The 15,043-nt window shown below is 37.4% G+C and overlaps 1 pseudogene; it reads right to left on the bottom strand.

Moving 5' to 3' along the window:
• The window catches only part of LOC115225743, a 63,476-nt pseudogene that overhangs the window by 36,352 nt on the left and 12,081 nt on the right, over nt 1–15,043 (bottom strand).

Below are 15,043 nucleotides of genomic sequence, written 5' to 3'. Positions count from 1 at the left end.
TCACTACAAACACTGCCAGTCTGGCCTTAGAAGAAAGAAAGAAGTAAAGACAACCCATACTGCTATAAACATGGCCACCACCACCAACATGAACACTCAAAGCAATTTTGCTGAAGCTTTAAAGCCGAAGAAAAGAATCGTCCTTTTCGAAGGAAGATCTGCTTCTATCTGTCTATCCATCTATCTGTCTCTCTCTCTCTCTCTCTCTCTCTCTCTCTCTCTCTCTATCTATCTATCTATCTTATCTGTCTATTTATCTATCTACCGACCTATTTATCTACCTGTTTATCTATCTATCTCTCTTTACTCTTTTACTTGTTTCAGTCATGTGACTGTGGCCATGCTGGAGCACCGCCTTTAGTCGATTAAATCGACCCCAGGACTTATTCTTTAAACTTCGTATACTGGTAGAATGTGTTTATAAAACATCTTTTTCTCTTGGGTTTCTTGAGAAAATTCTGTAGCTTGTAAGCTATTTGTTGTTTAATTTCTTGCATTTCGGCAATTTCAACCAATCAATGACGCCTATTGAGGTGAATACAATATCTGCCGTAGTTTATCAACAGCAATAATTATAGCTTACAAACTACAGAATTTTCTGAAGAAAGCCAAGAGAAAAAGATGTTTTATGTAACAAATTCTACCATTACACGAAGTTTAAAAGTGTTTAGTTACCTAGAAATTATGTTAAAAACTGCTGTTCAAACGGAAAAGATAGGAGGGAACAGACAAGGACAGACAAAGGGATTAAGTTGATTACATCGACCCCAGTGCATAACTGGTACTTAAGTTTAAAAGTGTTTAGTTGCAAAGAAATTATTTTAAAATCTGCCAGTCAAAACGAAAAGATCCAGGGAATCGAACTCACTAACTCGCGATTGATAGCCCGATGCGCTAACCACCGAGCCATGAGCCTTCCGCTGAGACAGTAACCATGGTGATAGTCAACAACAATATTACGTTCCCCCTTCCTTCTTAGTTTCGCTTTTGTGTCAGCAGCACTCTTTGTGGTTTCATATATTAAAGAGTCTAAGTCACATGACGCACCTTACTTCCGGCCTGTCACGTTTCCTCAATTCTTTGGAGACGAAATCGAAAGTAAATAAATATTTATTTATTTATTAAGCATCAGGGTAAGTTATTATATATATATGTATATATATTGGAGAGGAATACGATCTGATTGAAGACGTTGTATAGCAAATACTGCGATTTATAGAAATGCCGTAGTTTGTTGTGTATTGATGTAGGCTGGGCAGGAATGGAGTGGCGGTCAATCGGAATAGCGGATAACGTTATCAGCCGGTTATTGTTATCAAAATTAATTGGTTCAGACTTTATATTTGTTTAACGTCATATGTTAGGTGTTGGCCAATGCTGGGTTAATATAGGGCGTAACAAATATCAGAAAATCAAAAAAAAAATGTGTGTAATAGGTGTAAAACAACTTCCTATGAACGAATGTGGAAAAAAAAATTCGCGCGCGCGAAAGGGGGTTGGGGGAGAGGCCTCGGAATATTTATATCGGGAATTTCCGAAAGCGTCTGAACCGGGCACAAAAACAAAAACAGCGTAATAGGTGTAAAACAACTTGCTCTAAACGACTATCATGAAAAAAATGCGCCGTCGCGAAAGGGGGGTTGGGGAGAGGCTTCGGAAATTTCACATCTTCAGTCCACGGCCTTTAAACTTGCGAGCTCTGGGACGAAGACCGCTTCGCTCAACAAACAAACAGCAGATGTAAATTATAAATTCTTTGTTGGTTCAAAACTTTTGGGGAATTTTTAGAAAACTCTTGCGAATCTGTAATTCATAGGATTGTGCAAAAACCTAAACGAAATTTTAAAAATTGCTGCGTGATTTTAGAGCTATTTAGCTATTATTTTTAGCACATCCCATTAACTACCTTATAATCTCCTTGTTTGTTTGTCAGACTGACGTGTTAACGTTTATTTGGCCAGCTAAAGGTTTATATCTCCAGTTTATCAGTATAAAAACGTAATAGAATTTTCATTATTTAATCTTTACTTTTCAAGTGTATTCTATATCTCATATTATTTCTTTTTTATTTCAGAGTATCAGAGAGGATATTTAGCATAAAAGAAGATTTTACATCGAACACATCACGAATATATATGATATATTCTTTGAGATGAAACTAAGATGCTACACAGAAGAAATATTACCCTGTTTATATAAATCGATTATAGAATTGTAAAAGATTTTCTTTGGGTGTGTGATTATTAGCAGCATTTCTGTACTTTACTGCCTGGAATAGGTGCAAGAAAACCAATCATGTATTCCAATTAAACCTGGATTGCAAAGGAATTGGCAGCCCCCTCAGATATTGACAATGATTAAAGTTGATGGAAATATATATTTCTTTATTGCCCCCTAGGGGGCTAAACATAGAGGGTACAAATAAGGACAGACAAAGCGATTAAGTCGATTATATCTACCCCAGTGTGAAACTGGTACTTTATTTATTGACCCTGAAAGGATGAAAGGCAAAGTCGACCTCGGTGGAATTTGAACTCAGAACAAAAAGACAGACGAAATACCACTAAGCATTTCAAGCAACAGAAATAACTGGGGAATAGAATATAAAAAAAAAGAAAGACATTTGGACTTTGTGGCGAGAGGAGAAAAATAATGGAAAATGGATTACGTGATAATGAGGTTATATGTAATACACAGTCGTTAAGGATTGATTTTACTGAAGATGAAACAGAAGAAGAAGGGAAAACATCATTTCACTGTGATGTCTGCAACAAGTCCTTCTTTCTCAAAGATGAACAGACGAATCACAAATGTTTCCATGCAGGAGAGGATCTCTATCGCTGTGACATCTGTGGTAAATCATTCTCTGAAAAGGTTCGTTTGACCACACATAAACACATTCACGCAGGTGTCAAGCCATATCGCTGTAACACCTGTGGTAAATCATTCTCTCAGAATCATAGCTTAGCTAATCACAAATGCATCAACATTGTGGTTAAATCACATCATTGCGATATCTGTGGTAAATCATTCTCTAGAAATAGCGACCTAACCACTCACAAACGTATTCATACAGGTGAGAAACCCTATCCCTGTAATATTTGCGGTAAATCTTTTTCTCAAAGTTACCCTTTGAGTAAACACAAACGTATTCATACGGGAGAGAAACCATATCATTGTGATATCTGTGGTAAATCATTCCCTGGAAATAGTGACCTAACCACTCACAAACGTATTCATACAGGAGAGAAACCATATCATTGTGATACCTGTGGAAAATCATTCTCTCAAAATAACCACTTAACTACTCATAAATACATTCACACAGGAGAGAAACCTTATCACTGTAATATCTGTGGTAAATCATTCTCTCAAAATCACCACTTAACTGTTCACAAATACATTCACACAGGAGAGAAACCTTATCATTGTGATATATGTGGTAAATCATTCTCTCATAATCAGTGCTTAACTAAACACAAATACATTCATACAGGAGAGAAACCTTATCATTGTGATATCTGTGGTAAATCATTCTCTGAAAAGGTTCGTTTGACCACACATAAACACATTCACACAGGTGTCAAGCCGTATCGCTGTAACACCTGTGGTAAATCATACTCTAGAAATTGCTACCTAACCACTCACAAACGTATTCATACAGGAGAAAAACCATATCATTGTGATATCTGTGGTAAATCATTCTCTCAAAGTAGTCAGTTAATTCAACACAAACGTATTCATACAGGAGAGAAACCATATCATTGTGATATCTGTGGTAAATCATTCTCTCAAAATCAGCACTTAACTACTCACAAATACCTTCACACAGGAGAGAAACCTTATCACTGTGATATCTGTGGTAAATCATTCTCTCGAAATCATCATTTAATTACTCATAGGCGCATTCATACAGGTGAGAAACCCTATCCCTGTAATATTTGCGGTAAATCTTTTTCTCAAAGTTACCACTTGAGTAAACACAAACGTATCCATACGGGAGAGAAACCATATCATTGTGATATCTGTGGTAAATCATTCTCTCAGAATCACCACTTAACTACTCACAAATACATTCATACAGGAGAGAAACCTTATCACTGTGATATCTGTGGTAAATCATTCTCTCATAATCACCACTTAACTAAACACAAATACATTCATACAGGAGAGAAACCTTATCACTGTGATATCTGTGGTAAATCATTCTCTCATAATCACCACTTAACTACTCACAAATACATTCACACTGGAGAGAAACCTTATCAGTGTGATATTTGTGGAGAATCGTTCTCTCAGAATCAAACCCTAACTAAACACAAATACGTTCACACGCTATAGAAACCCTATCACTGTGATATCTGTGGTAAATCATTCTCTCTGAATCATCATTTAACTACTCACAAGCGCATTCATACAGGTGAGAAACCCTATCCCTGTAATATTTGCGGTAAATCTTTTTCTCAAAGTTACAACTTGAGTAAACACAAACGTATTCATACGGGAGAAGAACCATATAACTGTGATATCTGTGGTCAATCGTTTTCACAGAGCGATGCCTTAACTAAACATAAACGTATTCATACAGGAGAGAAACCATATCACTGATATTTGTGGTAAATCATTCTCACAAAATCAACATTTAACTAAACACAAACCCTTCCATACTGGAGAGAAACCATGCTACTGTGATACCTGTGGAAAGTCATTCGCTGGTGACTTAAATCTTCATAAACGCATTCATAGTAAAGAGAAGCCGTATCACTGTGATATCTGTGGTAAATCATTCTCTTTAAATCATCACTTAGCTAAACACAAACTTATTCATACAGGAGGGAGGCCATATCACTTCGATATCTGTGGAAAGTCTTTTTCACAGAGCGATGTCTTAATCAAACACAAACGTGTTCACACAGGAGAGAAGCCATACGTGTGTGATATCTGTGGTAAATCCTTCTCTCAGAACCATACCTTAATTTCTCACAAACACATTCACACAGGAGAGAAGCCTTATCACTGTGATGTATGTGAAAAGTCTTTCTCTCAAAAAGGTAACTTAACTACTCACAAACATATCCACGCAGGAAAGAAACCATAACACTGTGATAATTCTATTACTCTCTCTCTCTCTCTCTTTTACTTGTTTCAGTCATTTGACTGCGGCCATGCTGGAGCACCGCCTTTAGTTGAGCAAATCGACCCCAGGACTTATTCTTTGTAAGTCCAGTACTTATTCTATCAGTCTCTTTTGCTGAACTGCTCAGTGACGGGGACGTAAACACACCAGCATCGATTGACAAGCAATGCTAGGGGGACAAACACAGACACACAAACACATGCACATATATACATATATATGTATATGTATATACGACAGGCTTCTTTCAGTTTCCGTCTACCAAATCCACTCACAAGGCTTTGGTCGGCCCGGGGCTATAGCAGAAGACACTTGCCCAAGATGCCACGCAGTGGGACTGAACCCGGAACCATGTGGTTGGTAAGCAAGCTACTTACCACACAGCCACTCCTGCACCTCTATTAAATCATTCTCTCGAATAAATAGCTTAACTTGATGGAAGTGCTTCTTGCAATTGAGTTGTGGTAAATTATTCTCTTACACAGTTTTATTAAATGCCAGTATATTTATTATTTTTATTTATTTATGCGCCCTTTACAAACCTAGCCAGGCTCATGGGCCCGGTTTCTGTGGCATATGTGTTACACCACCAGCTGGACAGGACGCCAGTCCATCGCCGTATTACTCAAGAAGCAGGAAGAAAGAGTACAGCAGAGATCGCCACCACCCCCTGCCGGAGCCTCGTGGAGCTTTAGGTGTTTTCGCTCAATAAACACACACAACGTCCGGTCTGGGAATCGAAACCGCATTAAATAAATGTTAGATTAGTGAGTTATAGTAAAAATAGTATCATATGAATGAGAGAACAACGTGATCACATTTATAACTTTGTTAAAGAAATTGATTGAACTGATATAGATAAATTAGAAAATAATTAAATCGATACATTATAAAATAATTATAGTGAGAAATATCACTCACTATCTACCATTTATTTACCAACTAGCATTAAAGACCCGTCGTTGCCGGGTCATAGTGCTAGTGCATGTATATATGTGTACATATTACATGTACATCTATCTATATACATCTACACATAAAATGCAAAATACAAAGTTATATCTTGATATCGCTAGTGATAACAATATTCAAAATATATAACAGACTGGAATTGTTAGCTCTTCTTTTTTCTCTACGTTGTATAATTTATAGACAATAGTCTTTTCTTTAATTTAATTTTGTATTATCCTTCTGGACTATTCCATTTCTGCACGCTAATTATATTTTTACTTTATTCCCATTCATGTGAAACCACTTATTCAAGTTCAAATCATTGATGCAATTTTATACCAATTGCTATTTTTACTTTTGTATGTTACAATTATACTATACTTTAGTTTGATTTTAATTATTACTTACTACATATAATTCAATTGTTATTATTTTTATTGTTAAAGTGAAAGCATCTGACATAAAATAAAGAAATATTTCTGTTTCACTTTTAACATGTAATACTGAAACAATGAAGAAGATATTGCTATGGGCTCGCTCTAGGCAAGAAGTTGAACATTTTTTTTTTGCCCATGAAACTACATGGACCCTAAGTAAGGCATGTGTAAAATTTGAATGAAATTGGTTCTGTAGTTCACAAGTTTAAGGGAAACACACAGACAGACAGGCACACATTCTCAGTTTTATATATATAAAGATTATTACCCTTATACAACCTGTTACCCACTGGCCAAGATTTATACCAATATTAGTAATTAAAAAAGGTTTTAGTCTGTTGAGATGTTTTGGAAGAATAACGTGATAACCTAACGATATGTCTTTTTCATTCCTCTGATGAGATTTTGCCCAATTAAATGTTTTAATTATTGGAATTGCTTTTGAGCAAAATCGAAACAGCTGTAAGTGTACATGTTGAATTTTTGCAGTTAATAAACTATATTAATGCTACTTCTGTGTTTCCTGAATTTTAATTCGTATATATATCATCATCATCATGATCGTTGCTTTCCATGCTAGCACGGGTTGGACGGTTCGACCGGGGTCTGGGAAGCCAGCAGGCTGCACCAGGCCCAGTGTGATCTGGCAGTGTTTCTACAGCCTGATGCCCTTCCTAATGCCAACCACTCCGCGAGTGTAGGGTTTTTTTCTTACATTCCACCGCCACAGGTGCCAGGTGAGTCTGGCAGCGGCTACGATCGGTTATATATACATATATATATGTATATATATATATATATATGTATATATATAGTTAATCTATACAAGAAAGCACAAAAAAAAACACAACAACGCGAGGACGTGGAACAAATATAGTATTATTTGACGCTCAGAAAAGATGGAGGGTTTAACGTTTCGAGCGGAGCTCTTCGTTGGAAACATAGAAGGAAAGATCTGCTGTATATGAAATACCAGAAGTTATTGTGTTAAAAAGAGCAAGGACTAATGTTTACTTTGAAACGGTTGATGAATGTTCCTCGTGCCATTCAATGACAACTTTAGCCGTGTGAATTGGTGCATTATCATCCTGAAAGCTTGCGTTTCTCTCCAGAAACAGTTCCCCTACCATAGGATGAATTTGATCAGATAAAATGCTTAAATAGTCTTGACTATTAATTCTGACATGAAGGGGAACTATTGGGCTGGCAGATATCCAAGATATAGCTCCCCAGATCATCACAGATCCTCCTCCATGTTTAAAAGTCGGAAGAAGGCAGTCTGGGTCAAATGCTTTTTTTGGCTGTCTCCACACGTGTACTCGACCGGTGATCGGAAATAAGGTAAGGGTTGACTCGTCCGAGAAAAATAAGATTCTTCCACTGCTCTAGGGACCAATTCCGTAGGTTTTTTACTCCACTCTAAACGCTTTTCAACGTTTAATTTTGAAAGTAGTGGTATTCTGATTGCATCCCTCCCGTAAAATCCGGATTTGTGCAGCTCCCGGCGAACAGTTTTTGTGGAAACTGGGTTCTTGAGGCGGTGATTAACCCCTGCAGTTATTTTAGGGGCTGTACTTTTGTGATCCTTTCTAATAATTTGTTGAATTAATTAATTGTCATTTAAACACGAAGCTATATAAAAATATTCAAGACTTTTGTTGAAAGAAGAGTTACTTCCCCTCGTCTATTAACCGTTCAGTCTTGCAAATTCCGTTTATTTCCTGCTATAGTTTCATACAAATCTTTATTCCTTGATCAATTCCACTTTATAACTGATAATTATTGGGAGACCGGAATTAGATACGAATGATTTCATATCTAACGCACAACTCAGGAAAAAGGAAGGACTAAATAAAAAATTACTTAAACAAAGTTATATAATTTCTTTCACTGTTTCGTTCTCCTTTCGGCTGCCCATTCCATTTTTTTATTTCCCACATTTTGCTATTAACCATTTCTTAATATCCTCACCATTTCCATCTATAACTAAACAGACATTTTTATACATCGTGGATCCCCGTCGTTCGCCGTTGAGGATTCAGGTGTAAGACCAACTGAATCCCCTGCTCCGGAATTCCCGTGAGTCTTCGAGGATTCCGCTGGAATCATACAAGAACCTCTGCGACCCGAAGCTGACCTCTTTGGAATTCCTGGGTTCAGCACTTTCCCCTCTGTCCGATTTCATTCAGGTCAACTGGACACTGCAGAAAGTGTTATTTGTCCAAAGTGTCACGCAGTAGGACAGAACGAGGGACCTCGTGGTTGTTAAGGGATCTTCTTGACCATTCGGCCGTACTCTGCCTACACACACACACACACACACGAAGCACCTGCTGAAGATGACGTGCAACTTCCTAAGAAAGTTTTAACACTGGAAAACTTCAAGGTGCGTACGTCAAAGTTTATTTCTATAGCATATCTGTGCCTGTCTATCTCTGTCTGTCTATCTATCGGTACTACTTGAGAAGAGTGTTCCCGGTGCGCGCACTCGCGTACTCGTGCATCCGCGCTAGCTAGTCATGACTAGTCGATCCTTACTTTGTGTTTTTGTGTTTTATTTATTTTAACAAAAATTATTTTGTGTAGTATTTACTTTGCTAGCTAGTCGTAGTATCGACCAGTCACGACTAGCTAGCGTGAGTGCGCGCACCGGGACCACTCTTCCCAAGTAGTACCCTATCTATCTGTTTGTCTATCTATCTGTCTGAAAAGGAAGTTGTTCCGCTTGAACGCACACAGAAAACTGTGGGATGACGTCATCAGCTGGGTGCGTTGTCCGGAAGTTTGGGCAAGCGGAAGGGGTCAGCTGTCAGGCGTGCGCAGGGAGCGGAAATTGCCCCTTCCAACGTGGGTCGTGGAGGTGAGAAGACGTGTGAGGACGTCGCTAAGGGTTTGGGCTAGCTGCTGCTATCGTTAGTGCTCGGGTCGGGGCTGTGAGGAAGGACTAGTCATCTCTGGAGGGTCTCCGTCACTACGAAGATGAGGTAGGTGCCTCTATATTCGAATCGCGCACTCACTACAAACACTGCCAGTCTGTCCTTAGAAGAACAAAGAAGTAAAGAGAACCCATACTGCTATAAACATGGCCACCACCACCAACGTGAACACTCAAAGCAATTTTGCTGAAGAAAAGAATCGTCCTTTTCGAAGGAAGAAATGCTTCTATCTGTCTAACTATCTATCTTTCTGTTTCTCTCTCTCTATCTATCTATCTATCTATCATCTATCTATCTATCTATTTGTCTATCTATCTATCTATTTGTGTCTAACTATCTATCTGTCTGTCTCTCTATCCATCCGTCCATCCGTTTATCCATCTATTTGTCTGTCTATTTATCTATATATGTCTACCTATCTATCTCTATTTATCTTTCTATCTATCTGCCAACCTACATACCTATCTATCTCTCTTTACTCTTTTACTTGTTTCAGTCATGTGACTGTGGCCATGCTGGAGCACCGCCTTTAGTCGATCAAATCGACCCCAGGACTTATTCTTTAAACTTCGTATACTGGTAGAATGTGTTTATAAAACATCTTTTTCTCTTGGATTTCTTGAGAGAATTCTGTGGCTTGTAAGCTATTTGTTGTTTGATTTCTTGCATTTCGGCAATTTCAACCAATCAATGACGTCTATTGAGGTGAATAATTGTAGCTTACAAACTACAGCATTTTCTCAAGAAAGCCAAGAGAAAAAGATGTTTTATGTAACAAATTCTACCATTACACGAAGTTTAAAAGTGTTTAGTTACCTAGAAATTATGTTAAAAACTGCTGTTCAAACGGCAAAGATAGGAGGGAACAGACAAAGGGATTAAGTTGATTACATCGACCCCAGTGCATAACTGGTACTTAAGTTTAAAAGTGTTTAGTTACAAAGAAATTATTAAAAAAATCTGCCAGTCAAAACGAAAAGATCCAGGGAATCGAACTCACTAACTCGCGATTGATAGCCCGATGCGCTAACCACCGAGCCATGCGCCTTCCGCTTAGACAGTAACCATGGTGATAGTCGACAACAATATTACGTTCCCCCTTCCTTCTTAGTTTCGCTTTTGTGTCAGCAGCACTCTTTGTGGTTTCATATATTAAAGAGTCTAAGTCACATGACGCACCTTACTTCCGGCTTGTCACGTTTCCTCAATTCTTTGGAGACGAAATCGAAAGTAAAAAAATATTTATTTATTTATTAAGCATCAGGGGTAAGTTATTATATATATATGTATATATATTGGAGAGGAATACGATCTGATTGAAAACGTTGTATAGCAAATACTGCGATTTATAGAAATGCCGCAGTTTGTTGTGTATTGATGTAGGCTGGGCAGGAATGGAGTGGCGGTCAATCGGAATAGCGGATAACGTTATCAGCCGGTTATTGTTATCGAAATTAATTGGTTCAGACTTTATATTTGTTTAACGTCATCTGTTAGGTGTTGGCCAGTGCTGTACGGAAATGATCACAATAAGCGGCTTCCACTATATATGTGATCCTTGTGAAATACCTTTGTAATCGCCAACTTTTGTGTGTGTATGTGCATATATATGTATATATATAGACGTTTTTACTTAGTATTTTTATGGTGGGGGGGGACATATATATATTCATTTTTTGTATATGCGTGTGTATGTATGCGTATATAAATATGTGCGGGTATGTACATATACGGGCGTGTGTGTGTGTATGAGTGCATTGGGGCATGTCCGTATATGAACGTGGTTTTTATGCTTTGTATACTTCCTTATGTTTTTTTTTCTGTTACCTTTAACCATGGTTTTTCTTGTGTTTGTGCGTATATAGACGTATGTATGAACTTTTACGGTACGCATGTGTGTATGTAAGAGGTTGTATATATATATGCGTATATATTTGGCGAAAAATGCGAGTGAAGATGTGTACGTTTCCATAGTGACGTATAAGTACGCACGTGGGTTTTCGCGCGCAGAATTATAATACAGTAATTTCCCTTTATATAACGGTATTTTTTCATAGAGTTTTTTCAGATGGCCAGATAACCGAAGAGATGGTGTTGTGGATTTCCACTTCGGCATCTGAAACTTAGAGTTTTATCTTGACTATTGAGTAAATGTAACATATTATTTTATAGATAAATTTCCTCTAATTACATAATATTGAGGTCTCTTTCTTTCTTTTGTTATCTTACCGTTTTACCAATATATATATATATGTAGGTCCCGGGTTGAGTCGGGGTTAACCACAGTAAATAAGGTACTCAATACATAGCAGAGTAAAGTAATTTATTTTATAGAAGGAGCTTCTACAGGACTAGAATTGTTTCATCTGAATGAAACAGTTCTAGTACTGTAGAAGCTCCTTCTATAAAATAAAATAAAATATATATATATATATATATATATATATAAAGGTGGCGAGCTGGCAGCAACATTAGCACGACGGGCGAAATGCATGTGTCTTTACGTTATGAGTTCAAATTCCACTGAGGTCGACTTTGCCTTTCATCTTTCAGGGTCGATAAATTAAGTACCAGTTATGCACTAGGTTCGATGTAAACGACTTAATCCCTATGTCTGTCCTTGTTTGTCCCCTCTTTGTATATCCCCTTCTGGGCAATAAATATATATATATATATATCATCATCATCAACCGTTTCAAAGTAAACATTAGTCCTTGCTCTTTTTAACACAATAACCTCTGGTATTTCATATACAGCACATGTAAGTGGAGGCGCAATGGCCCAGTGGTTAGGGCAGTGGAGTCGCATTCGGAGGATCGCGGGTTCGATTCCCAGACCGGGCGTTGTGACTGTTTATTGAGTGAAAACACCTAAAGCTCCACGATGCTCCAGCAGTGGGTGGTGGCAACCCCTGTTGTACTCTTTCGCCCTAGCTTTCTCTCACTCTTTCTTCCTGTTTCTTGTCCCCCGACTTCCTATGCAACCGCCGAGCCTGGATGCGCATTCAGGGGGGGGGGGGCTGACCTGCTTTCTCTTCTGCGGGTCTTACGAATAGCAAAGGACCACGTTTCCGACTTCTTCCATCTTGCAAGCTCTGGGACGAAGACCGCTTCGCTCAACAAACAAACAGCAGATGTAAATCGTAAATTGTTTGTTGGTTCAAAACTTTTGGGAATTTTTAGAAAACTCTTGCGAATTTGTAATTCATAGGATTGTGCAAAAACCAAAACCAAATTTTAAAAATTGCTGCATGATTTAAGAGCTATTTAGCTATTATTTTTAGCACATCCCATGACTACCTTATAATCTCCTTGTTTGTTTGTCAGACTGACATGTTAAAGTTTATTTGGCCAGCTAAAGGTTTATATCTCCAGTTTATCAGTATAAAAACGTAATAAAATTTTCATTTAATCTTTACTTTTCAAGTATATTCTATATCTCATATTATTTCTTTTTTATTTCAGAGTATCAGAGAGGATATTTAGCATAAAAGAAGATTTTACATCGAACACATCATGAATATATATGATATATTGTTTAAGATGAAACTAAGATGCTACACAGAAGAAATATTACCCTGTTTATATAATTCGATTATAGAATTGTAAAAGATTTTCTTTGGGTGTGTGATTATTAGCAGCATTTCTGTACTTTACTGTATTGTTTAAGATGAAACTAAGATGCTACACAGAAGAAATATTACCCTGTTTATATAATTCAATTATAGAATTGTAAAAGATTTTCTTTGGGTGTGTGATTATTAGCAGCATTTCTGTACTTTACTGCCTGGAATGGGTGCAAGAAAACCAATCCTGTATTCTAATTAAACCTGGATTGCAAGGGAATTGGCAGCCCCCTCAGATATTGACAATGATTACAGTTGATGGAGATATATATTTCTTTATTGCCCACTAGGGGGCTAAACATAGAGGGGACAAACAAGGACAGACAAAGGGATTAAGTTGATTATATCTACCCCAGTGTGAAACTGGTACTTTATTTATTGACCCTGAAAGGATGAATGGCAAAGTCCACCTCGGTGGAATTTGAACTCAGAACAAAAAGACAGACGAAATACCACTAAGCATTTCAAGCAACAGAAATAACTGGGGAATAGAATATAAAAAAAAAGAAAAACATTTGGACTTTGTGGTGAGAGGAGAAAAATAATGGAAAATGAATTACGTGATAATGAGGTTAATTGTAATACACAGTCGTTAAGGATTGATTTTACTGTAGATGAAACAGAAGAAGTGAAAACATCATTTCACTGTGATGTCTCCAACAAGTCCTTCTTTCGCAAAGATGAACAGACGAGTCACAAATGTTTCCCTGCAGGAGAGGATTTCCATCGCTGTGACATCTGTGGTAAATCATTCTCTGAAAAGGTTCGTTTGACCACGCATAAACACATTCACGCAGGTGTCGAGCCGTATCGCTGTAACACCTGTGGTAAATCATTCTCTCAGAATCATAGCTTAGCTATTCACAAATGCATCCACATTGTGGTTAAGTCACATCATTGTGATATCTGTGGTAAATCATTCTCTAGAAATTGCGACCTAACCACTCACAAACGTATTCATACAGGAGAGAAACCATTTCATTGTGATATCTGTGGTAAATCATTCTCTAAAAGTAGTCAGTTAATTGAACACAAACGTATTCACACAGGAGAGAAACCATATCAGTGTGATATCTGTGGTGAATCATTCTCTCGAAATCATAACTTAACTACTCACAAATACATTCACACAGGAGAGAAACCTTATCAGTGTGATATCTGTGGTAAATCATTCTCTAGAAATAGCAACCTAACCTCTCACAAATACATTCACACAGGAGAGAAACCATATCATTGTGATATCTGTGGTAAATCATTCTCTAAAAATGGCGACCTAACCACTCACAAACGTATTCATACAGGAGAGAAACCATATGCGTGTGATATCTGTGGTAAATCATTCTATAGAAATAGCGACCTAACCACTCACAAATACATTCACACAGGAGAGAAACCATATCACTGTGATATCTGTGGTAAATCATTCTCTCGAAATCATTACTTAACTACTCACAAATACATTCATACAGGAGAGAAACCATATCACTGTGATATCTGTGGTAAATCATTCTCTGGAAATCATTACTTATCTACTCACAAATACATTCATACAGGAGAGAAACCTTATCAGTGTGATATCTGTGCTAAATCATTCTCTCAGAATCATAACCTAACTAAACACAAATACATTCACACAGGAGAGAAACCTTATCAGTGTGATATCTGTGGGGAATCATTCTCTCAGAATCAAAACCTAACTACTCACAAATACATTCACACAGGAGAGAAACCTTATCAGTGTGATATCTGTGGTAAATCATTCTCTCAGAATCATCATTTAATTACTCACAAGCGTATTCATACGGGAGAAAAACCATATAACTGTGATATCTGTGGTAAATCGTTTTCACGGAGCGATGCTTTAACTAACCATAAACGTATTCATACAGGAGAGAAACCATATCACTGATATTTGTGGTAAATCATTCTCACAAAATCAACATTTAACTAAACACAA

Source organism: Octopus sinensis, linkage group LG28 (assembly GCF_006345805.1).
Source record: "Octopus sinensis linkage group LG28, ASM634580v1, whole genome shotgun sequence".
Lineage (NCBI taxonomy): Eukaryota > Metazoa > Mollusca > Cephalopoda > Octopoda > Octopodidae > Octopus > Octopus sinensis.
This window is presented reverse-complemented; position numbering and strand designations above follow the sequence as displayed.